Consider the following 27,210-nt stretch of genomic DNA (forward strand, 5'->3'; position numbering starts at 1 on the left):
ATAGGGGGTCAGTGGAAGCCCAAACAGAGAAGTCTGGGGGAAGGAGCAAAAGCATTCATACACGATCCTGATAATGAAAGCTGCTTGTATACAAGCTGCGAAGGAAAGATCTTAGACTGATTCAAACAGCGCTTTCACTTCATTCCACATAACAGCACGTCCTACCTCAGTATTAAAGATTGTTAATGTGAGCTGAAGGAAAAATGTCATACATACACAGCCGTACAAGCCTCATTTGTCTAGGAGTATCCTAAGTACCTTATGACTCATTACAAAACCAATATAACAATGCAAAAATATTCGCTTATCTTACCTTATAAGCGAGGTACAGTAATAAGAGACAATAAAATCTTATACTCTATAAAAGTTTTAAACCTTACAAATGACAGAGTGGGCAGGGGGGTTCTATAAATAATTTCATTCTTCCCGAAAGAATGACAGCTGCTTATATTCACGAGGGGCGCTTACCGAAAGTACCCCGAGAATTTTCCCCAAAAACTCCATAATAGAACCCAAAGCTTAGAGGGAGAGCCAACAGAGAACCAGAGTGCCAAGTAGAGAATGACACGGGGAGCGATCCCCGCAGGGAGCCGCGGTGTGGCTGCGGTTTGGCTGCGGGCTATGGAGACTCCATAGCCAAATCGCCGCAGACACGGGGACAAAAGTTTTCACCGCCCGCAAAAACGGTGAAAAGATTTGTCCCCGCAGGCAAATGTCCCCCCTTCTATGTACTGCTATTTACCTTGTCTTCACCGTGTATCTTTGGTTCGGGACCGGGTGTCAGATTTTTTCCGGCCGCCATGTTTGTCTCCGCCATGTGGTCTGTCTCCTCCAACTCTCTACCCGACTTGCACGTTGCCGCATTGACTCCGCCCCCTAATATACAGGCTCTTCATTGGTCAGTTCTTTTTGCTCAAAGAAGGGAACCAATCGCTTCTGCTGCACCTGATATTTAATGGGTTGTAGTGCAGCAGTAGTGATTGGATTTCGGAGCCGAGCCCAGGATTTGAATTTTGTTTGCAGTCGCTGCCTCGATTGGATTCACTCATTTCACTAGGAGGAGCTGAAAGCCTGAAAACTTCGTCAGGTACAAGTAAGTGTTCTCCCTGGCTGATTTAGATGACCGCCCAGCTAATCCTGCTCCTTCCCAGGCTGACTCGCCGCCGAAAATTTTGTTTGACGCCTGCCTTTTTTTTTTTTTTTTTTGCCAGCATGCTTTTACTTGCTTCGGGCCTTCCTCGTTGCCAGATCCTGCCTACTTTCTGTTTCCGCGAAGGCAGGACCCGGCAGCGAGGAAGGCCCGAAGCAAGTAAAAGCAGCAAGTTGTAAGCTTCCCTCCGGGGCTCTATCGTGTGCGTGCTGGCTTCCCTTCTCTTCCCTCCGAAACCAGAAGTAGCGTCCCGGGGGGGGGGGGGGGGGAAGAGAAGGGAAGCCGGCACGCACACGATAGAGCCCCGGAGGGAAGCTTACAACTTGCTGCTTTTACTTGCTTCGGGCCTTCCTCGCTGCCGGGTCCTGCCTTCGCGGAAACAGAAAGTAGGCAGGATCCGGCATCGAGGAAGGCCCGAAGCAAGTAAAAGCATAAGTGTAGTGGTATACCATTTGAGAAAACCAAACGCATGGACATCAGACCAGATTCTGCTTGCTCTTTTAAAGCTCCGATCCAAGCAACCTTGGTGCCTATTGTGGAAGATAAAGTGGTCAGCCAGTAAGAATGAAATCAAGAAAGTTCAAGTTTAGTCAAGCTGTGATTTGAACTTTATAGGTATTTGTTTTTCATCCTTTAACTGGCAGGCAGAAGGATGCTCCATTTATTAATCTTGCAGAGTCTGATACAGGAAAAGCTAGAAGTGTATCAGGATTTAAGGAGCTTGGGGTGTGCAAATCTACTTAATGCAGAGATTACAGTAAAACAAAATCACTTTTCTATTTCACTGCAGCTCTATGAGGTTCTTTTGCCCTTAGCTATAGTCAAATGATGGATAGGAATATGTTTATTTCATTTAAGTTAAGGGAAAACAATATTTTTTCTGAGTATCCTTTAAATAATGGTTCACAAATTAATTCAGCGTGTTTTAAGGCTGGGTTTTGTTTTTCACATTATTGCTTCTGTTTTTATAATCCTTAAAAAAATAAGGGGCAATTCTCCAAGTGGGTTCTTCCTCGTAGGCATCCTGAGACTGTACAGGGAATGCCTATTCTATAGCAATGAATGGGCTCCCAGAGGTTCCTTTACAGAATGGTAGCATATAGCCTTAGATTCAGGCGCCTTACAGTTAAAGCAGCCATAGAGCTGACGTAACTAAGCATGTCCACTTGTGGGAGAAATGATTTTATTTTCAGTTTAGTGATCAAAATGTGTCTGTTTTGAGAATTTATATCTGCTGTCTATATTTTGCACTATGGCCCCCTTTTACTAAATCGCAATAGCGGTTTTTAGCACAGGGAGCCTATGAGCATTGAAAGCAGTGCAGGGCATTCAGCGCATCTCCCTGCACTAAAAAACGCTATTGCGATTTAGTAAAAGGGGAGGGGGTATATTTGTCTATTTTTGTATAGTTGTTCCTGAGGTGACATTGCATAAAATCATCTGCCTTGACCTCTTTGAAAACCTGCGGAATATATATGGGGTGGGGGAAGATTAGTGATAGAAAAATTGTATGACTTTTTTGAAACATTATCACCTCAGAAGGCTGCTGTTAATGAGGTGGATAGCTATCTTTGTTCTACTGATGTTGATGCCGATGTTTTAAGATTTTGGAGAAATAAACAAGAATGCTGGCCAAAATTAGCAAAAGTTGCACGAGGGATACTGTGCATTCCAGCTACCAGCACATCTTCAGAGAGGGCATTCTCTATTGCAGGAAAGACTGTGGAAGAAAGGAGAACTAGACTGAATCCAGAGATTGTGGATGATTTGTTGTTCATCCACGGGTTAAAAAATAAGGACAATTAAAAGTACAGGTTGTGTTTTGTTTTTGTATAGTTAACTAAGTTGTAAAGTTGTAAAGAATGTTTCCTTTATACGTTAATAAAGATAAGTATATAAAATCATACCTGTTTGAGGTTTTTATGCATGCTGCGGTGACGGTGACGGGGCGGTGAATGGGATGGCAGTGGCGGTGACGGGGCGGTGAAAGGGATGGCGGTGACAGTGACGGGGCGGTGAAGGGAATGGCGGTGACGGGGCGGTGCAGAGGATAGTCGGCCGGGGACGGGGTAGTGACGGGGACAAATTTTTTCCCCGTGTCATTCTCTAGTGCCAAGCCAAGAGATAGCTAGATAGAAAGAGAGATAGATTGATAGAGCAGAGAGCAGGCTTTTATACCTTGGAATCTTATTCTGAATAAAGAAGAAATTATTGTATGTCCCAGTATCTTTCTGTTTAGAACTTGCAAACTGTTTGAAACAATGGTTAATTTAATTGCTAAGGAGGATGTGATACTTGCAAGCATGGTTATGGGATTAGTCTCTGGCTTCTTTGTCCCATTCAAGCAGGCCATTGTCCTAAGCACCCTCTTAATCAGACATTAACACCTTTTAGCTAGTCATGATTCAATCAGGGCTACTTAAAACCATATCAGGGATACTTAAAACAGTCTTCCTGTCCTCAAGGTCTATCTGCATTCCCATGCCAGAGTCAGATTGATATAATTTCCCATAGGCCTCGCTGACATAAGTAATGCCAACTAAAAATGCTGAATGGTAGCGATAGCTAGGCTGACACCATGTTTTCTGGGGTTATGTCTTATGGGGAATATTAGCAGGAGCCCTAATAAAGATATTAAACATTTTGTATTAGAATAATTTATGGATTTTATTGAATTGTCTAGTTTTTATTTTTGTGGTTTTAAGTTGCCTCAGGCAGTTGACAAGTGTAAATAAATAACTAAGGGGTCCTTTTATTAAACTGTGCTGAAAAGTGACCTATGCTATACAAAGGGCAATTTTGTTAGAGTCATTAACATATGCAAATTATATTCCTGACTCTCCTCAGGCTTCAGCAACCAAGGCTCCAATAATAGGGATGTTTTCTTTCAAAACAAAATCAGGCTGGTTCTTTGAACAAAAACTGGAAGCCTTTAGCCTAACAGTCTCCACACCTTTGATGGTACCAACACTTTTAACTCTTCCAGGATCATCCTCCACCCCAGCTAGTAATTAAAAACAAAACAACTAAAGAAAATATTGAGCTGATTCTCCCTTTCTTAGCTTCAAGACAAGCATACACTTTCCCTGCCTGTTTTTAGCCAGTTTCACTTATAAGATTCCTGCCAAGTTTTCCACCCCAGACAGGCTTCCACATTGACTACTGCTTATCTTTGTATCATTGTGATAAGGGAGAACAAGGGAATATCTAAAACAGCTCACTTGGCACAAGATCTTGTAGCAGTCCCTTGTATTTTGTTTTCTCACTAGGTGGTATACTCATGTTTTAGGGCCCAATGTAATATTTACAGTATTAACTTTTCAAGCATAAGGTTGCTTTATGAGTCCTTGGAGTTGGCATCTTTATGATATGGTAAGGTCAAATTCCGGTTCTATTTTTGCATTTATCATTATATCACCAAAAGACCATTGACATTTGACTCTTGATAAAGGCAGCTCCTGCTGAAACACTGTCAATGTCAACTGTTGCAACTATCAATAAAGTTTCTCCTGTTTGACCCACGCTTGACATCTCTCCCTCACGATTCCTGTGTTTACTCTGCTGCTTTCATCGTAGAGGTCTCTTGGGCTTTTCTCTAGTGTTTTGCACATGTTTGTGCTTAGTGTTTTGCACTGGAAGGATTGTGTTTTGGTCTTACAGAGGTGACAGCAAAACCAGCCAACAATAGCAAAAGAAAAAAAACAAAAACACAAAAAAACCTCACAGTCATTGTGCTTTGCCAGAGCTGGTTACCACTCCTACCTCCATTGGTTCAACTTGCAATTCCATTGGCATTTCCTGGTCAGTTGCAAGTACCTCTGAAGTGGCTTCTGCTTCATCTACTTCCATGGGTGCACAGGCATTACCCTCACTTGAGCCAGGAGGTTCCTCCTTAGGGAGAGCTCCGAGCCTTCTCCCTAACCTTCTTAACAGCTTGTTCAGGACTGCTGGCTTTTCAAGAGGGAAGACACGCCCTGCTCTACCTGAGTCTGTACCCAGCTGATCTTCTCTTTGGCTCCCCCCCCCCCCCCCCGTGGTGACCTGGATAATAGTCACTCTGCCTAATCTCAGGTCTGGCTTTACACTCCAGGGTCCTAGCTCTGTTTTATTCATGAGAAGGTTTGTGTAAAGTTTTCCCAACCCCCAGCTCTGGGTTGCTAGTGTCGGGGCCGGGTCCTGGGCACACCCTTTTTGTGCTTCTTGTCCCCTTCCTTTCCTGTACCCACCGGGACCTTGGCAGGTGCGGAGCCTGACTGGTCACATACCCCCTCACTAAAAGAATGCTTATCCTGATAAGCATAAAACTCTACAGCAGTGGTTCCCAACCCTGTCCTGGAGGACCACCAGGCCAATCGGGTTTTCAGGCTAGCCCTAATGAATATGCATGGAACAGATTTGCATGCCTGTCACTTCCATTATATGCAAATCTCTCTCATGCATATTCATTAGGGCTAGCCTGAAAACCCGATTGGCCTGGTGGTCCTCCAAGACAGGGTTGGGAACCACTGCTCTACAGTATTTTCAGGGATACAGAAGAGAATGTCCACGTTGGAATTAAGGCGTCCTGGGCGGTAGACCATTGTAAATCAAAAAATTTGTAGAGCTAAGTACCAACGAGTAAGGCGAGCATTATTATTTCTCATGGTATCTAACCATTTAAGGGCGGCATTATCAGTGGCCAAAGGGAACTGCCATTCTCCTAGATAGTGTTCTAATGTTTGCATCACCCATTTAGCAGCTAAGCATTCCAATACCACCACCGCATAATTTATTTCATTGGGGTGCAACTTCCTACTTAGATATAGAATTGGGTGTTCTATGCCCTGTTTCTCCTGACTGAGTATGGCCCCCAATCCACAGCCAGAAGCATCCGTCTGAAGGATCAAAGGTTTTTTGAAGTAAATGGCCGCAAGGACCGGCTGCCTACACAGACTTTCCTTCAGATCCCAGAAAGCCTCCACACTGTCTGCCCCCCATTGCAAAGTGTCAGGGACATCCTTTTTTAACATATTCGTGAGTGGGGTAGCCCTAGTGGCAAATTTGGGGATGAATCTCCTGTAATACCCCATAAGGCCTAGAAATCCCCGCAACTGTTTCTTGGAGTTTTGGATGCGGATAGTCCTGAAAGCATTGCACCTTGTCCACCAAGGGTTTAATCTGGCCCCTACCCACTGTGTCCCCCAAGTATTTCACCTCCCGCTGACCCAGGAAACACTGGATAATAGTCACTCTGCCTACTCTCAGGTCTGGCTTTACACTCCAGGGTCCTAGCTCTGTTTTATTCATGAGAAGGTTTGTGTAAAGTTTTCCCAACCCCCGGCTCTGAGTTGCTAGCAGGCTCAAGGAGATCTAAATAGGGTTGGGGCCGGGTCCTGGGCACCCCCATTTTTGGGCTTCTTGTCCCCTTCCTTTCCTGTACCCACTGGGACCTTGGCAGGCACAGAGCCTGACTGGTCACAATATGCGCATTATGGAAAGGTGCCTTAGTTCATTGGGTCCTATATATAAATATTTTTTTTAAAAGTGCTTCACAAAAAGGAGACCTTTCTTTTTTCCTGTTTTTTTAAATAAATAGACCCTTACTACATTTCATTGTTAATCTTTACTCTGCTTATAAGAATAATACTCCACCTGATAAGGAGACTAACAGTTAATAGAGTGTAAGATCTTGCCAACAGTCTCTTAATCTGTATATCAGTTCTAGTGACGAGAGGGTGATGAAAAGTTCTCAGCCCAACCAAGCAGGGAATGACCTGGACCCACGAAACTTACAAGTTATTCCACATATTTTCCCCTAAGTTTAACGCACTTGGCACATTGTGTCTGAAGTTTCTATAACCCTTCCAAAAAATACTCTGATATCTGGTCACTGAAATACTGCTCCACTGCTGCAGTCACCTCCGAATCACTCGAAAATTGTCACTCTATCAAACTCTTAAGGTTTGAAAACAGAAAATAGTCATATGGAGCAAGATCTGGTGAGTAGGGTGGATGGTCTATGCACCGAAACCCCAACTGTGTCAAAAAAAAATCCATTGTCTTGCAAAAAGTGAACTTTCTGTAGCTTCCCTTTATTTTTTTTCTTTCAATGCCTTCTCTAATAGGTACAGCAAGATACAGTAGTATTCTGCTTTAATTGTTTGGAAGATAGTCATTACAACACCTTCCTGATCCCAAAACACTGTGGCTATGACCTTTCCTGCTGATTTTTGGGTCTTTGAATTTTCTTGGCCTTGGAGAACCTAAGTACTGTCATTGCATGGACAGTTGTTTTGTCTCAGGATCATAGTTGTGTAACCATGTTTCATCAACAGTAACTAGTTGTTCCAAAAAGTTGGCACCAGCTTGCTGAAAGTGCTGCAAAATCAACATGGAAGTGTCCACTCAACATCATTTCTTGTCAGCATTCAAATATTTGGGAACCCACTTGACTGGAAGTTTCAGCATACCCAGCTATTCATGGATTATATACCCAACACGTTCCTTGGATATCTGTAGTGTCTCAGCAATTGTGTTAGCTGATATTTGCCGATATGCCAAAATCAGGTCATGGACATGGTCAACAATTTCAGGAGTTGACAGCATTTGAGGCCTCCCAGACCCTGCTGCAAATTCAGTCTCAAAATCTCTATGCTGAAAGTTTGCACATCACTTCTTCATTGTGGAGTATGATGGTCATTTGTTACTCAATGTTTACATTATACATTCATGGATTTCCTTCGAAGTCTTCTGTAGGAATAGGAACTTCTTGATTGCTCGGAGTTCCATACTTGAAAATTCCATACTTTTCCTTGACATGGTTCAATTAATGATCTGTAAAAATGTCAAAACATAGCATTATGATTCTGCAAATTGGCACTTTGCAAAATAAAATAACACTCTTTTCAGCTACAGTGGCAAAATAACGCTCAGAATTTAGGAAGTTGGTTGGACTGAGAAATTTTCAGCATCTGCTCTTAACTGTAATAATAAAATATTCATTTATAAATCTGTAATAATAAAATATTCATTTATAAATCTCTATTGGCCAGAGAGCAGCGTACACCATTGAAGTTTGTTGGACTTACGGGGTACAGTACTTGGTTTGAAGAAGTTGGGAAACACTGGCCAGGAATTCCTCTGTGCAGATCAAGTTAAAGTTTGCATACACTTTCTGTGTGTGCACTTTATATGTGCATACAGTCTTTCTGTAATAGTCCTTTTTCTCATAGCCCAGGGTTTACATGAAGAAAAAAAAAAAAAGCTTTATAAAAGCAAAAGATTAGAGACACTGGGCCTCTTCTCCCTCGATTGAGAGGGGACATGATCGAAACATTCAAGGTACTGAAGGGAATAGACTTGGTAGATAAGGACAGGTTGTTCACCCTCTCCAAGGTAGGGAGAACGAGAGGGCACTCTCTAAAATTGAAAGGGGATAGATTCTGTATGAATGTAAGGAAGTTCTTCTTCACTCAGAGAGTGGTAGAAAACTGGAACGCTCTTCTGGAGTCTGTCATAGGGGAAAACACCCTCCAGGGATTCAAGACAAAGTTAGGCAAGTTCCTGCTGAACCAGAAAGTATGCAGGTAGGGCTGGTCTTAGTTAGGGCGCTGGTCTTTGACCAGAGGGCCGCCGCGTGAGCGGACTGCTGGGCATGATGGACCACTGGTCTGACCCAGCATCGGCAATTCTTATGTTCTTATCCCAGTATGCAGCAGTTCTTGAAGGGAAAGCAGATGTGCACTTTCCCTTTCTCAAATCAGCACTTTTGATATGTCAAAGTACCTGATTACTATTCAGTATATTGTAAACAGCTTTGGGTGAATTTCTTCATGAAAAAGGCAGTTAATAAATAAATAAATAAATAAAAGTCAACCAGCCACATCCACTTACATGCTTGGTTCTAAAATAGCTTTGTATGTTAGTGCTAGAAACGAACACTGATGTCCTGTTCCTTAGAAAAAAAAGATTGTTCCCATGTACAGTTGGTTTGTAGGGCTTGCTGCTTCTTTAAGATATGATTTTAGACACTTCAGAACATTTTGCAAACTTTCTTCAGATTCATGGGAAAGCTATGGAATTAGAGAGGTGTTAATCTGTGGTTAAGGATCAAGGTTGGAATCACTCAGACCACAGATGATTTCAAGGTGGCAGAGAGTAAAGCGGTTGCCCTTCACCATTAAAGCAAAGCTGGCAGGGATGTGCATTTGAAAACAGCATGAGAAACTGCAGTGATACGGCTTGCTTCATTTTCAAAATAAACTGAAACACCCCCCCCTCGTTTCCTTTTGTGTGTGGCAAATCAAGCCCCTCATTATCTTTTAACAGGTTTCACTCACTGGTATAACTAAGTTACAAAGTTCTCTTTTGGTAACAAGAGTTTAAAGTTGGGAGCACTCAGGCCCTGATTCTATAAATGGTGCCTAGCCGAGTTCCATGCGGAACTTAACATTTTTTATTGGCATGATAATTGGAACACCATGAAAAGCCAATTTAAAAACCACTTAAAAAATGAATAACAGTTCCGCATGGAAATCGGCACGGCGCCTACACCAAAGCACCTACAGGAAAAGTAAGCATGGTTAAGAACATAAGAATTGCCGCTGCTGGGTCAGACCAGTGGTCCATCCTGCCCAGCAGTCCGCTCACGCGGACCAGCGCCCTAACCGAGACTAGCCCTATCAGCATACGTCCTTGTTCACACGAACTTGTCTAACTTTGTCTTGAATCCCTGAAGGGTGTATTCCCCTATGACAAACTCCGGAAGAGCGTTCCAGTTTTCTACCACTCTCTGGGTGAAGAAGAACTTCCTTATGTTGGGTGGAGTTTGGGCATGGAAAGTATTAGGCACCAGCCTGGCCTGGACTAATACACTGGCGCCTAAGCTGTAAATGCATACCGGTGCCTAACTTGATTTAGACCTCAGTAGGCACGATTCTACAAATGGTGCCTAAATGTGATTTTGCCCATAATTTGCTTTTAATTCTGTTTTATTTCAGTCACGTGATTTTAAGTAGTTTAGTGTTATTTTTATGTGTAATTGTAGGATTGAGTTTAGTGTTAGGTATTTTATTATTGTATGTTTTATGATGTTGTGTGTTTAGAGAATATATATATGTTTTGTTACCCGCCAGAATTGTAAGATAAGCAGGATATAAACTGCAGTAGGCATCATCTCCCTAGGCGCCTACTGATTTAGGCACGATTTACAGAATCAGGCCCTCGGTGCTTTAGAGCAGGGATGCCCAAAAAGTCGATTGCGATTGACCAGTAGATCGCAAAGACAACGCGAGTCGATCACGGAGCCCATCCTGGGCTCCACGATAGACTCGCATTGCCTTTGTGTTCTCCCTGTTCCCCGACACCGCAACAGCCAAGCAGTGACTGCAGAAGCGCCGGGCACACCAGCCTTCCCCCCCCCTTGTCAATTGTGACATTGGAGAGGAGGTTGTGGGCCAGCCAATTGCTGCCTGGCTGGCCCGGAACTTCCTCTCCGACTTCAGAATTGACGTCGGGGGGAAGGATGGTGGGCCTGGTGCTTCTGCAGTCGCTGCTGGCTTGTTGCAACGTTGGGGGAACAAGGAGAACATGGTGGTTTGGGGGCCTGTGGCTTGGGGAGAGAGAAAATATATACAGAGAGAAAGAAAGGGGAGACAGAAAGAAAGACAAGGAGGCAGAACAGGGAGACAGAAAGACAGACAGGGAGACAGAAAGAAAGAAAGGGGCAGGGAGACAGAAAGAAAGGGGAGGGGAACAGGGAGAGAGGAAGGAAAAGTTTGGGAAGGGAATGGAGTGTGTCAGGTGGTAGGGGGCAGGCAGGAAGAGAGGAAAAAATAGTTGGACTCATGGAAGGACAGAGATGTTGGTTGGGGAATAGAATAAGGTCTGTAGGAGAGGAAGCATGCAGGAGGCAGAAAGAAGGGAAGAAATATTGGATGCACAGTCAGAAGAAGAAAGTGCAACCAGAGACTCATGAAATCACCAGACACAAAGGTAGGAAAAATGATTTTATTTTCAATTTAGTGATCAAAATATGTCCGTTTTGAGAATTTATAACTATTGTCTATATTGTGCACTATGGCCCCCTTTTACTAAACCTCAGTAGCAGATTTTAGCGCAAGGAGCCTATGAGTGTTGAGAGCAGTGCTGGGCATTCAGCGCAGCTCCCTGCACTAAAAACCGCTATCACTGTATAGTTGTTACTGAGGAGGTGACATTGCATATTTTAAAGTCATCTGCCTTGACCTCTTTGAAAAAAAACCTGAATATAAATGATAATTAACATTTTCTCTGCATACAGTGTGCTTTTTGTTTTCTTTTTTATTTTATTGTTGGTAGATCATTTTGACGTGGTCATTGTAAAAGTAGCTTGCAAGCCAAAAAAGTGTGGGCACCCCTGCTTTAGAGTGTCTCACTCTTCCTTTCTTCCACTGTTACACTCAAGTCCTACTAACTCCTGAAGCTCCTTTGCTTCAGCTGCTTTTAATTAACTGATTTTGTCCCAGCAACTCCTGTCTTTGAGCCTGATGGCAGCTCGAGAGAAAAAACAAGAAAACTTTTAATATTTATTTATTCAATTTTCTATACTGTTCTCCCAGGGGAGCTCAGAACGGTTTACATGAATTTATTCAGGCTCAAGTATTTTTCCCTGTCTGCCCTTGCGGGCTCACAATCCATCTAATATACAGCACCTGGGACAATGGGACATTCTCTCCAATGAGCTTCTCCTGATGTCATTTCAAAGTGCAGTCTTCACTTATTAGACTTTACACCAATAAATATTCACAAGCTTTAACTTCCAGGCTTTTTGCCTTATCACCTTTCAGCTCGCCACTCTGCATTTCCTCAGAGTAGCCTTTCCCTGGTTGAACTTCCTGGGATTTCACCAGGAAAAAATATTTACAAGGTGTCTTTGGAGTTCAGTTCTCACCTGGCTGGCCACTTCCCTCAGAGAACCTTCATTTCATCCAAATGTGTCAGCAAATCTCCAGCCCCTATTTCTATTCCTTTCTGCAGCCAAGGGTCTCCTTCCAAGACAATCAGGAAACTCCTCTTCCTCTCTAGTTGTATGACTGTGCATCTGACTCTTTTCTGCTCTTCAGGGTTCAAGCTCTATACCAGCTGCTTGTTCAGAGACCTGAGACTTTCCAGACTATGCCTCTTCCTTACTGACCACACTTCTTCTAGGAGACCCTCTCTACCTAGCATTCCCTAAGAAGGCTTTCATATCCAGGGTCCCTTCCCCTATGTTTCTCAACCTGTTTATCTTACCTTCTGGGGTATAAGCTCATGCCCCCACCTGTAAGCTTCCTCCTTTGAGGGATTTTCCCATATCTCTCTGCACGCTCAAACTGCCTGTTATATTCCATAGCTGGGCTGTCTAGGGTTAAGACTCCACCCCTTTGCTGTAGTCTTTGGACAGGCATCAGAGCTGCCTAATAGAGAATGACATGGGGACCATTTACCGCAGTAAACCGTGGTCACCGCAGTTAATCCGCAGTAATGAGGACATTTGCAATTGGTTTACCGCAGGAATGGGGACAAGACCTTTCACTGCCCCGCGGGAATGGGGACAAGACCTTTCACCGCCCCATGGAAGCGATGAAAAGTCATGCTCCTGTGGTAAAAAAAATTGTGCCCGTGTCAGACTCGGCATCTCCTCCCCAGGTCCTCTTGGGCCTATTTTACCTTCAGCAAACAGCCATGCCACGATGAAGACAGAAGGAACCCAAAACCAAAGCCTGAGACCAATGTGATTTGAAGAATAAAATTACCAGACAACAAAAGGTAGAAAAAAAAATTTATTTTATATTTACATTACATTACATTAGTGATTTCTATTCCGCCTGTGCCTTGCGGTTCTAGGCGGATTACAAATTAGAAGAGATCTGGACATTACCTAGAGAATTACATTACATAACATTGATTCATGTACTTAACATTGATTCATGTACTTTACATGGTGTGGTAGAGGATTATAAATTATAGGATATCTGGAATTTTCTGAAAGAATTTCAAAGTAGAGAATTAAGTAATAACAGGGTTCCGTGGAGAATATCAGTATATACTGGTTACAGAAGAAAAAGTTACCTAACAATGAAGGGGGAGGTTTATTGGTTACTGAAGGTAGATGCTTATTTGTGAATTTGAATATTTTTGGAAGGTAAGGTTCTAGGAGTTGACTAATGTGTTAGAGGGTGAGCTAGTGCGAAGGGGGAGGAGATTTGTTAGTGGTGACGTGTTTTTTAAATAGGAATGTTTTGATTTCTTTTCGAAACACTTTGATGTCTGTTGTTTTGATCATCAGTTTGGTGATGGTGGGGTCAATTTTCGCTGCCTGTGTCGCTAGAAGGCTGTCGTATAGTTTCTTACGTCGGGTACCATTGTGAGGGGGGAAGGTGAATAGATTTTGAGTTCTCCTTGATCTGGGTGAGTGGTAGCGGTATAGTCGGTTGTTTAGATAACAGGGGGCAGTACCATGGGTTACTTTAAATAGTAGACAATAGAACTTGAATTGAATTCTTGCTTTTATCGGAAGCCAGTGAGAGTCTACATAGGCGGGGGTGATGTGGTCAAATTTGCTGAGACAGTAGATGAGTCTGATGGCTGTGTTCTGAACGGTCTGTAGTTGTTTTATCATGTTGTTTGGGCATGGTAGGTAGAGGCTGTTGCAGTAATCTAAGGTGCTAAGTGTGAGGCATTGTACAATGATCTTGTAATGTTCTTTGGTAAAGAATTTTCTTATTTTTCTTAGGTTTCGCATGGTGAAGAATGCTTTTTGTATGATTTTGTGTATTTGTGTCTGCATTGTGCAGCGTCTATCTAATTGTATTCCTAGAATTTTGAGGTGCTCTGTATAGGATATTTGATTGTGTTTACTTCCAGTTCTGTTAGTGATGGTTTTTGTTCCTTCTCTAGTAGTAGGAATTTGATTTTCTCCGCATTCAGTTTCAGCTTATGGTTCATCATCCATTTTTCCACAGTTTCCAGTGTTGTTTTCAGGCGTCCTTTGGATATGGGGTCTTGGATGTCAAAGGGGAGGATGATGGTTATGTCATCTGCGTAGCTGAAAGAAGTTATGTTTAGGGCATCTAGGGCAGTGCCTAATGAAGCTATGAAGAGGTTGAATAGTATGGGCGATAGAGGGGATCCTTGTGGTACTCCGCAGGGGTTTGTCCAAGGGTCGGATAAAAGATCTTTTGACTTAATTCTGTATGATCTTGTTTGAAGGAATCCTTGGAACCAGTTGTGAACTTTACCTGAAATTCCTATGGCATCTAGTATCTGGAGAAGTATGGGATGGTCTACTAAGTCAAATGCTGCTGAAACATCGAGTTGGATGATTAGTAATTTATTTCCTTTGCTGAGGTGCTGTCGGGCTATATCTAGTAAAGATACTAGTAGAGTTTCTGTGCTGTGATTAGCTCTGAAACCAGATTGAGTTGGATGCAGAATGTGGTGGTCTTCTAGGTAGTTGGACAGATATTGTGCTATTAGACCCTCTGTGAGTTTGATGTATAATGAGATAGAAGCGATTGGTCTATAGTTTGTTGGGTTGTCTATTGGGCCTTTGGGGTCTTTTAGTATAGGAGTGATTATGATTTCGCCAAGTTCCGGAGGGAACTGTCCTTCCCTGAGGGTGGTTTGCAACCATAGCTTGAGACAAGCTATGAATTTAGTGGATGCTGCGGTTAGTATGTAAGGAGGACAGTTGTTCAAATCACATGAGGATTTGCTGTATTTTTTGTACAGCCGATCCAGGTCTGACCATTGTGTCGTTGGGAAGGTGGTCCAGGTCCTGTCTGCTGAGATGGCTTCGTCTGTTGTGGGTTTTATTAGTATCTCTTCTATGATATTTTGTGAATTGTTGAATGTGGTTCTGATTGTGATGATTTTATTTTTGAAGTGGTCTGATAGTTGTGAAGCTGTCGGAGTCTGGGTTCCTTGGGTGGCGAGGAAAGGTTTGGTATCTGTGAGGTTTTTTACAATGCTGAAAAGTTTTTTGGTGTCTGGATTTTCGGTGCCAAGAGTTTGGAGTAGTAGTCTTTTCGTTTTTCCTTCAGTTTGAATTTGTATTGTTTGATTTGGGATCTCCATTCTGTTTTTTTGTGGTCTTGTTTCTGTTTTTTCCATGTCCTTTCTAGTTGTCTGCATTGCCTTTTTAGGTGTAGGAGTTCGGCGTCAAACCATTTGTCTGATGGTCTGCATATTTTGTTTTTTATTTTTAGTGGTGCTAGTTTGTTCAAAGTGGATTCACTAATGGAACGCCATGTGTTTATGAATTCCTTGGGGTTGTTTAAATCTACTGTGTTCCAGAAGGTGGTAGGTTCGATTTTCTGTCTGGTCTTGAAACTAGTTATGCTTGGAATAGGTTTGATGTTATTGTGCACCCAGTTGATTTTGTGATTAAAATATTTCAGATTTGAAATATGTATCCTGATAGAGCTAGTGTTAGACATAACTATGGACTACAAAGCCCAGGCCGTGCTTCTTTAGCTTCCAGCTGGCATAGGGCTCTCTCTGACGAGGGGGCAGTTGCCCTAGTTGCACTCCCCTAACACTCTTCCTGCCATGTGTGACTGAAGTATTCTGTTAGCTTGATTTTTCTATGTAGAATTCTGCAGTAATTTGGTTTGTTCAGTTTTCTTGGTAGTGGAGGGGATATTTAAGAAAGGAAGGGGAGACAGGGGTTTTGTTGATCCTTGCTCTATATTATTTGTGTTTGTAAAATGACAATTGTACAGAATATTGTCTCTTTTTATACTTTAATAAAATAAGTTCAGTATAAAATCATAACTATTTGAGGCTTGTGCGGATGGAATCTGACAATTTGCAGGGCGGGGACGGGGACTTAGCTCACAGGGACAGGGCAGGGATGGGGACTGAGCTTGCGGGGATGGGGCAGGGATGGGGACGAGCTCACGGAAACGGGGCAGGAACGGTGATAAATTTTTTCCCCGTGTCATTCTCTACTGCCTAACTTCCATATTAGTGAGATTAATGGGAACTACACACCGCAGAATTCCTGGAGCCTCCTTTTGCAAACAGCACTGATTTTGCAGGTTCTTTTATGCTGCCAGCAGCTGCCCCATCCCAAGGATTACAGCAGTTCCTTGCACACAGATTTAATGGGATCTGGTTGCTGCTTTTCAGGTAGTCAACTTTTCTATAGTTTCTCTGGAAGTTGCCCTTGATTATGTGACTGGGTTTTAGGTTTTAATTCAGTTCCAGCAGTCCCTTCCTCTCAGGGAATTGGTGTTGAGGGCTCAGGTTTTAATTCAGTTCCAGCAGTCCCCTCCTTTCAGGGAATTCCTATCCAGGCTTGTTGCTTGTCCCCATGATTCTATAGCCATTCTGGGATTCTTCTAAGTTTTCCCATCAGGACAACAGAAGCAGGGTGACCGTGTAACAAGATTTAGAAGAAAAATCAGGCTATGTCCAACCCTACATACATACAGATTAAGTGAAATCAGGCATTGCATGTTCATTTTTTACTAAATATTTGCTAAATTATGAGGTTTACATCTCCCCTGGACTTAGCCCACTTTTGATCTCAAGGACTCATATTGCTTTCATGTTTCAGGATAGTCTAAACAAGGAAGTGCAAGTGCAAGACAAAAAAAAAGATCCCCTAACATCAAAGCCTGAGGCCATAGAACAAGAAGCCTCTTGTGTAGCATAGAGGAGCAGCAGCAAGGTCAGGAAATTCATCCACTGACAGCATGAAGAAGGAAAACTCTATTCTTGAAAAATAATCGTAGAACAAAATCTCGAGATCAGTCAGAGTCCAGGATAAAGGAAGCAAAAAGAGTGGCTCTGTTAACGGTTTCTTTTCTTGAAGTTTCCAGTATATAATTGAAGCTATCAGGAGAACTAAGTATATCCAAAGCCCTTTTTCCAGGACTTGCTGGTGAATAGACCCAAGTAAATTATAATGCAGTCCTTGAAAGATTGTTAAGGATTCATACCCTCAAGGATAGGGTTACTGTATGGCTCAAGAAAAAAAGAGGATGGATTGAGACATTGGGGTTTTACTTCCACTGAAAACAATGGAAGTAAGGTGAACAGACTGGGCAGACTGGATGGACCATTTGGCCTTTTTCTGCCATATTGTTTCTATGTTTCTAGATAGAGACATCTGGATTTAATTCCATTGTCAGCAATGGAAGTAAAACCCGGATATCTCAGTCTGTCCTCCTTTTTCTGGAACCATATGGTAACCCTACTCAGGAAGATATTGCCTAAACTCTTCATAAGGCAAAACGTGCTTATTCCTGAGGAAATTAAGAAACAGTTATCATGTGACCTGCTCCATGTTTTCCAACTTGCCTTGAAGCACCTGGTTTTCTTTAAAGCCAGATTGGAACCTATAGAAGCCCGTCTCCCCTTCAAGTCAAACCCAAGCACTTTTCATGGCTGTCCCTTAATCTTCCATTGCTCCAGGTATTAAAAAAATAAATAAATCTTAGACTGTGAGCTCACTAGAGACAGAAAATGTACCTGAATATAATAAGTAAACCAATTTGATTGTACTAAAGAAAGGCTATCAAATCCTTTCTCCTTTCCTTGTCCTGCTCTTCAAGCGTGATGTACCTTTCTAGAAAAATGGCAGTTGAAAAAGAAAGCCAATCAAAATAGCCTCTATTTTGGTCATTAATTTCTATAGATAATCCTTCATGACTTCCTGAGTTGGTGAAGAGATTAGTGGAGGTGCCCCATCACTTTCTAGGGAAAGGATACTGGTCTAATAAGCCAGCTCACACTTCCTGTGTTGTATAGTCTGCCCCCACCTGCACCAAAACCTCTTGTTGCAGCAGCTAATGATTCTCTTTCTGTTCCAGACCCCATAGCTTTTCTTCTTGTGTTCCAAGCCTCATTCTGAGCTACCGGTATTCTTCATGCAGACTATCTGATCCACCTCATCCATCATGCTTGTTGCCAGACTATTTATAGCTGTAGCAGACTCTTGTTCCTTCTAGGATGGTGTCAATGGTGATGCAAGAGTCAGGGACATCTCCAGAGATTTTATGAGCTGGTCCACAAGCATCAACTCCTCCCTCTGAGCAGCAACAAATCTGTCAAAGGGTCCCTTGCACCTGGACTATCGAACCATCTTCTGAGGAAGATCCTGGTTTTAGCCTAGTGCATCCACATCGTACCAGAGAGGAAGAGAAGCACATAGACCACAAGCTGGTGCCATTTTGAGTTCCTCTTCCCAATCACCATTTAATAATTTAATAAAGCAAGCATCAAGACAATCACAACAGTTGTAAGAGATACCAGAGTAGCACTTGTAATTTTTTCCATATGTTAATCTCATTTCCCATAAATGCCACAGAGCACTGAACACAACCACCAACATCCTGTTTTAAAACTCATCTTAAGCAATAAACTAGAATAACCTGTTCCTAAACATTGTCTCTTTCATATAGTATCAATAAAACAGATCTCCTTCCAGGTAAACACTGAGAAATACAAATGCAGCACCAGGACAGGAAACATTTTTGTCCATGCACATGTGTTCCTTCCAATTAACACTCAGTGAACGCTATTATTGCTGCCAAATACGTGCAAACTGTTGGTCCCATAAGCCCTTGAAAGTGACCTATGGATGACTGCAATTAATGAAAAAGCTCCTGTGCTTTCAAGCATTTCATAAATATAAAATACTGTAGATCTTGAGAGGAATTAAATCCAGGAAAAATAATTTTAAAACATCAGCTAATCAAGTCTTTCTGTGTAGAATATGGCTAGCAGTTGGGATGCAGAACTGGTGCCAGACAGACTTCTACGGTCTGTGCCCCAAAATTGGCAGAGAGTTGGAGATATGGTATGTGCATACTTAGGAGAAGATGCTCAAAAGCTTACCATGCAAGCAAGATTTGTTGTAGCCAGTCTAGCTTGCACGTTAGTTCAGCTTCCAGTGCACAAAAGGGATGTTGATGGCTTTTACCATTCACGACAGCAGCCACTGAGAATCTTATGCAAATCTATTACAAGGAGCTCATTAGTATTAAAATGAGCAGTCTGCCTTAGCGCTGGGGAGGAAAAAGATGGCGTCTTGAGCAGAGCACATATTGGAGTGTTCTCCGTCAACTGGGCAATTTCTTTTGAATTAATATAATTACGATTGCTATCTAATGCCCAAAAGACATGGGAAACAGAGGGGACTCCCTCCACTTACCTCTGTTTTCTCCAATATGCGACAGACTGTAATACCATCGTTTACAGTCCAGCCAACCACTTCGGGCGGATCTGCTGCTGAGTTTAGGGGAAGTCTCAGCTTGGACGGCGATTTGTTGCTGAGCCCGAGAGAGCCACACATGCCCCTAATACCTGGAGGAACATCGAGGGACCGGTCGTTGTGGGGGAGCTCCCCGAATGTAGCGGGAGAGACGCTACCGAGACCCGATGTTGACCCGGAAGTGTTTACATCAGGGGTGCCCACACTTTATGGGCTTGCGAGCTACTTTTATAATGACTAAGTCAAAATGATCTACCAACAATAAAATACTAAACTATAAACACACATGTGCACACATAGGATGTTATATTACATATGCATACTTGATTTTGATTTGTCCTTGCTATTTTCAGAAGCCTGTCTGGCACTGGCTTTGTTCCCCAATTACTGGAGCAGTCATCAAAGCCCTACTCCAGTCCATCCAGATCTGCATATGTGCCTGTATATTGCCAAAGTGCTATTAAGAACATAAGAGTTGCCATACTGGGACAGACAAAAGGTCCATCAAATATATGGTTTTCAACAATGGTCAACCCAGGTTTCAAGTACCTGTCAAGATTCCAAAGCGTAAAAACAGATTTTATGCTGCTTATCCTAGAAATAAGCAGTGGATTTCCCCAAGTCCATCTCAATAATGGCTTATGGACTTTTGTTTTAGGAAATTATCCAAACCTTTTTCAAACCCTGCTAAGTTGTCTGCTTTCAACACATTCTCCATCAACAAATTCTGTTATATATGCCATTATCTTGCATAGTCCCCTGCAGTGGCATACCAAGCTTGCTGGCTACCCTAGGACAACCCTCCAGGCAGCAGGAGAGTGCATTGAGCAGTTGCAGGGTCGAGGTCCACATGCGTGCTGCCATTCGCTCTATCGATCTCCTACCCTGGAAGAGTAAGCTGACATCAAAGGGGTTCGGAGTGATGAAACCGACGGTCACATGCACGCGGACCATGGTTTCATGAGCGCTTCAGTACCCCTGAACTCTTGCACCCAGACAAACCACCCCATCACCCTACCATTGGTATGCTAGAGGTCCCCTGGATTCTATATATGGTGCCCATATTTGGGGCACCAAAATTTCAGTGCAGAGCAAAGAGGCATGCAAATAAATTGTTTAATGAGTCATTCACTAGCAATTAGTTTATATTAATTAATTTATTTTTAGCATTTATATACCACTTATAACCTAAGTGGTGTATACTCAGGTACTCAAGCATTTTTTCCCTGTCTGTGCACTGTTCTATAAGACTGGGCACCTAAATTGCCTAGCATGCAACTCAAATGGGTCATGGTGTGGGGCAGGGCAGGAACATTCTGAAAAGTTGCTCATGGTTTTATAGATGGGTGCTGGCATTTACTCCAAGTTTCAGCTGGTGGAAATACTGTCGCCTAACTTTGGGTGCAAAAATTGTCTCTAAGCGCCATTCTATAAAGGGTGCCCAACCCTGAGCCACTCCTCCTCCCACCAATGTCGTCCATATCTCAACCACTTCCATGTTAAGCAGCTAACACAGGATTATTACTATGAGTACAATGGCTGCCTTTTGTTTTAAGTGAAGACATTAGTGCAGGCTAAAAAGGGCCCCTACATGTATAGTTAGATGGAGTGCTACTATATGATACAGATTGTGTCAAAATTTTTAGAGGAAATCTTTGACAACACTGTCCATATAACACAGATGGAAATTCATGGATTGAGGAAAGGAAGGTGCGTCCACATCCAGCCTCTTAATGAGGATACATTTCAACACAATCAAAATAGACCATTTAAGGAAAGTACTTAACTCCTCTGCCTGGGATGATGGGAAGGTATGGAACCAAAAAGTAACTCTAGACCAGTGGCCTCAAACTTGCAGCCCGGGGGCCACATGTGGCCCACCAGGTACTATTTTGAGGCCTTCGGTATGTTTATCGTAATCACAAAAGTAAAATAAAACAGTTTCTTGATCATATGTCTCTTTAGCTATAAATTACAATATTATTATTAAGACTTAGCCAAAATTAAAGATTTATAAATATAAAGCATTTTACCTCATGCAAAAATGTCATTTCATTAATAAGACATTAACTATTTTTTTCTGAGGTCCTCCAAATACCTACAAATCCAAAATGTGGCCCTGCAAAGGGTTTGAGTTTGAGACCACTACTCTAGAGGGTAATTGTATAAGAGAAGACAAAGCTGGAGTGGAGAAGGCCAAAGAGACTAATGCACCACAGGAATCATGTAACTGTGTTTACTCATTCACAGACTCTCGTATAATTATGTTTACATTTGATATAGCGGTTTCACTGTCCCATGCAGAAAGCTTTTAAAGCATGTTCCTCTGTTGAAATAACCGGCACTTATTCCAGTAGTGATGGTTGCCCAATTATTTGTAGACCCCCTGATACAGGCTGTATTGGGTCTGTGAATGAATAAACATAATTACATGACTCATTAGTATATTAATTTCCTTTGGCCATCTCCATTTCATCTTTGTTATCCCTTGGTGATCTTACGGAGTATGTTTCTTCTTTTTCTTTGTTGACTTCTGGGTAATTTTATAAACCATTTTTGTGCCTAAAGCAACTGATTTACATTAATATAATTGGGCTCATATAAAATTAGATCACACCTAAAAGTATGTGTTGTGCAAGCCAGCACGTACTTGTATAGCAGGTGTGCTAAGGGCATTCCAGAGTTTTGGTCAAGCTATTGAAAGAACTCTAACATGGGTCCGCTGCTATCAATTGGGTCAGCAGCTCCTCATAGTGGATGTACTTGCTTTTATTGTTTTAATAAATATCACTTCAAGAACATTGTATTTCAGTCTTTGTCTGTTTTGGAACTCCTACTCCTGTGGAACCTTTGGGCTTTTGTTGTTTGTCATCTTGAACAGCTGAGCCTCTTTAAGAGCAGAGAATTCATACTGTCCCAGAAGAATGGAGGGAATGGCTAGTGACTAGGAGTTGTCTCTGTATTAAGTTCTAACAATTAGAGGAATTTTGAATTTCATCTTACAGGTAAAGAGCAGTCAACAGGGATTCTGTAGAATTACTATCATGAGTATTTATTTTATTGAATAAAAAGTGGCATTTTGCAAAGATTACACAGTACCACATTATAAATGTTGCATGGGATGATTTTAGCAGCCTAGGCCGAAATCCTGTATTCTGCTGGGAAAACAGTTCTACCTGTTTTGCAAGTAAAGACAACACTGTTATGGTTGCCTGGTAACAGAGCAGAGAATGTCATGGCCAAGAACGCTGGGCACTGAGTACATGGATGGAAGAACCAGGTGGAAGGAGACTTGCTTCCTTTATTTCAAGCCAACAGTTCTAAAATTTAATGGAAAACATTATGAAATGGCAGTTTTTAGATAATCAGACAGTTCTGTGTTTAGCAAAACTTGTATGTTATTCTTTTTTGCTTTTCCTTTTCACATTTCCATTAGACCCTGCCCCTTTCTGATGTTAGTATTCAACCCCCCCACCCCCCAAACTGGAACAACAGGATTACCAATCCTACAATGTTTTGCAACGGGAAGTAGAACTTAATAACATTTGCAAGTGAGTAAGACAGAACAAAGAAACTTGGGGCTCCTTTTATCAAGCCGTGCTAGCGATTTAACGCATGTAATACCACGCGCTAAACCACCGGCTGCGCTAGCCACTAATGCTTCCCTTGAGCAGGCGGTAGTTTTTAGGCCAGCACGGGGATTAACGCGTGATGAAATGTCACGTGCGTTAACCCCGCTAGCGCGGCTTGATAATAGGAGCCCTTGGTGTAGAATGATCATTTGATTCCATGTCAAAAGGTACAGATGTGAAGGATTGTGAAAAATTGCAAGAGGACCTTGTGAGACTGGAAAACTGGGCATCAAAATGGCAGATGATGTTTAATGTGAGCAAGTGCAAAGTGATACACGTGGGAAAGAGGAGCCCGAATTATAGCTATATGATGCAAGGTTCTATGTTAGGAGTCACTGCCCAGGAAAAGGATCCAGGTGAGGATATGTTGAAACCCTCAGCTCAATGTGCAGTGGTGACAAAGAAAGCAAATAGAATGTTAGGCATTATCAGGAAAGGAATGGAATGGAAAACAAAAATAAAAATGTTATAATGCCCTTGTATCGCTCTACGGTACGGCCACAATTTGAATACTGTGTGCAATTCTGGTTGCGCCGGTGGCAGTGGTAACAGCTCTGATGTTCATAGAATTCCTATGAGTGTTGGAGCTGTTACTGCTGCATCGGGCGCTATAAACCACGCTACAGTTTTGTAAAAGGGGGTGGGTAGGGAATTTGTTATTATTTTTGCTTAATATTATAGCTATAAATTTTATGTTTTCACACTCAGCAATGATACATTGATAAAAAGACATTTTATGCAAAAATTCTAGCAGTATTTTATTACATGAACCTTTAATATCTGCACTTTATTGTGGAAAATAGAAATTTAACATACTTTGCTAATAGCTAAGCACGTACATTTTGGTGTAGTCATCTACCAATGGCATTCCAAACATTCAAGCAAGGAGATGAACAGCATCATAGGCTTTATCCTATCTCAAGTAGACATTGAATGCTTGAGTGTTTGGAACACCATTGGTAGATGACTACACCAAAGATGAAATTAAAAATTTGGTCCTCAACATGTGACATCAAGGTGTCTACATTATGGTGCCCAGTGATGGAATTGTCCCCTTAGATTGCAAGCCTTTCAGGATTACCGGAATATAATTTTTTGTTTTTATTTTTATATTCTATTTTATTGTTAACCGTTTAGATACCTGTATGATGAACGGTATATCAAAAATAAAGAAACTTGAAACTTGAAGGTGTGTGAGCTAAAATCCAAAACAGACTCCTCCAATCTTCAGCATCATCTCTGTGTCAGAGAAGATAACGTTCTTAAAGTTTTTGGAATGGGAACAAGTCCCTAGCTTTAATATATTCCTTGGATTGCAGAGTTAGAGACCCTTTAAAGACTTCTTACATTTGGTAACTTGAAAAAGGTAGAATATCTTATTAAATTGAATTGCACATTAAAATCTATAAAAAAAACTACATTGCCTTCTCTAGTTCTAGAAACAGACTAAAATGGAACATGAAAATTAATAGTGGATGGCCTCTGTGAAAGGACATCTTCAATTTGTAAGATAAAATGGTTAAAAAGCAGAAATACCCATGAATACAGAAAAACTGCAAATAACTTTTTCATATGTTATTTGCTGTTTTCTATTAAAAACCATCATGAATACGGTGAAACCGCAAATAACATGGTAGGAGACCTGGCCTGTTCCTGAAGGAGAGGCAAAACATGGTGAAGAATGTGCTGGGAATCGGCGATTTTCTCTGCAAATGCTTGGAATCAGCAATTTCTCTATGCAAGCTGATGTAATTTGGGGGGCAAGAGCCAGCAAGCTAAAAACCGTGAATAATCGAAACCGCGATTGCTGAAACTGCGAATACGAAGAGAGACGTGTATACTCTACACATATGCCTACAGACTTTGGACACTGGATTCATCCAGTAGGAAAAGCAACATACACTGCATAAATAGAGATAGAAACAAAAAATGTGGTTTGAAGCCTTTTTGTAATAATGAATTTTTAAACAGAATTTTCAGATTTTACAATTTTACTGCAGTTTTCAAAGTTTTTCACATTTTCCAGTTCTAATTACTTTCTCTTTTTAATACATATTGACATTGCATAACTCACACTGGAATAATAAATGTTTTTTCTATTTTACTTATAGCAAATTATAACATGTTTTATTTACGAGTTAAATCTAGGGCATTTTCTGGAGCAGGGCCTTTGTGAAAAATTTATGCAAGCAGTTCTCAGTATTCAGGTCTTCTTGCTCTTTTCTGCCAAGCAAGCCAGTCATCTTCAGAAGTACAGTCTGACTTCCTAATAGAGTTAAAAAAAATTAAACATACTGCAATGCGAGGTGCAACTTAAGGTCACTGAAACTCTCTTAGCACCTGCAAAAAATCAAAAGCAAAAAGACCCACAAAACCACAGTGCACACCATGTAGAAACAAAGAAATGTTTTCTTTGCTCTGCTCTTTTTCTGTAAACTTTTTGCAACAAGCAAGTGCAGAGATGGAAGAGCTGAAATCTTTAAGAGCTGCATCAGCCTAGGTGAGGTGCTCTGTCACACACACCACCAAGCAAGATTCTTGAACTTGAATAGCTTTGAGGTTTTCACAACTTAAGAACATAAGAATTGCTGCTGCTGGGTCAGACCAGTGGTCCATCGCACCCAGCAGTCTGCTCACGCGGCAGACCCAGGTCAAAGACCTCAACCGAGACCAGCCCTACCTGCATTTGTTCCGGTTCAGCAGGAACTTGTCCAACCTTGTCTTGAATCCCTGGAGCATTCCAGTTCTCTACCACTCTCTGGGTGAAGAAGAACTTCCTTACATTTGTACGGAATCTATCCCCTTTTAACTTTAGAGAGTGCCCTCTCGTTCTCTCTGCCTTGGAGAGGGTGAACAACCTGTCTTTATCTACTAAGTCTATTCCCTTCATTATTTTGAATGTTTCGATCATGTCCCCTCTCAATCTCCTCTTTTCAAGGGAGAAAAGGCCTTAATCTCTCACTGTATGGCAACTCCTCAAACCCCTTAACCATTTTAGTCGCTCTTCTCTGGACCCTTTTGAGTAGTACCATGTCCTTCTTCATGTACGGTGACCAGTGCTGAACGCAGTATTCCAGGGGAGGGCGTACCATAGCCCGGTACAGCGGCATGATAACCTTCTCTGATCTGTTCGTGATCCCCTTCTTAATCATTCCTAACATTCTGGCCTCCCTTTTACAAAACTGTGATAGCAGTTTTCAGAGAAGGCCAGTGCAATGAAGCTTTGATTCTGTAAAGCGCGCCTAAAGTTAGGTGCAGTTTGGACGTTCAAGATAGGCGTCCTTTGTAGAATCGCGCTCAGCAAAACTCAGCACTGTTTAGATGTCCAATTTTTGAGACGACCTTTAGTGAATTGGGTTTTAGGCGAGAGTTAGACTTCCAAACAATGTCCTTAATCCGCTATAATAAAACCCTTAGTGCGCATGTACACTTCAAACTCCATGTGTCCGTGCTCCGTGCTTCCGTGCCGCCGCATGCACAGTACAGTCGAACCGCCAAGCAGGGAAGTGGGGCCGCAGTAGAGAGAAGACGCAGGAAGTAACTGCCAAGCTGTGAAGCGTCCACTGAGGTGGCCCGAGGGTGTGAAAGTAACAGCATTGTATGCCAGGAAGGGGAGCGGCAGAGAGGGCCAGAAGTAAAATCTCACTCCCTCGACAGAGGGGACAGGAAAGGGAAAAATAGTAAAAGGAGGAGGAAGAGGAGGAGCTGCGAGAGCTCCACAGAAGCAGGAGGTGCTGGATTCAGGGGGAGGGAGTGGGAGAAGGGAGAGATGTTGGAGTCAAGTGAGGAAAGTAGAGAGAGAGAGACTCAGGAATGGTGTAAGGGAGGGAGGGACAGATGTCAAATTTGGGAGATGGATGAGAAGGACAAAGGGGCTACAAGAAGAACAGGGAGAGATGGTAGGGGATAGGGAGAGATAGACTTCAGGGAGAATGGAGGGGGTAGGAGAGAGATGGCCTTGGGGAAGGACGGAGGGGACAGGAAAGGGAAAGATGGCAAAAGGGGTGAAACAGAGTCAGAGAGAAATGGTAGAGGGTGTGAAAGGAGGAAAGGGAGAGATGGAAATGGTAGGACCGCTGCTGCTTTGGGGCACTGAGGGACGAGGGGTTGGTACGTAAGGACCACTGCTGCCACCTTGGGTAAGTAATGGGGGTCCAGGAGGCCAGATGGAGGGGCATGGGTGGGGTCAGGGTATAGCTGGGGCT

Source organism: Geotrypetes seraphini, chromosome 3 (genome assembly GCF_902459505.1).
Source record: "Geotrypetes seraphini chromosome 3, aGeoSer1.1, whole genome shotgun sequence".
Taxonomy (NCBI): Eukaryota; Metazoa; Chordata; class Amphibia; order Gymnophiona; family Dermophiidae; genus Geotrypetes; species Geotrypetes seraphini.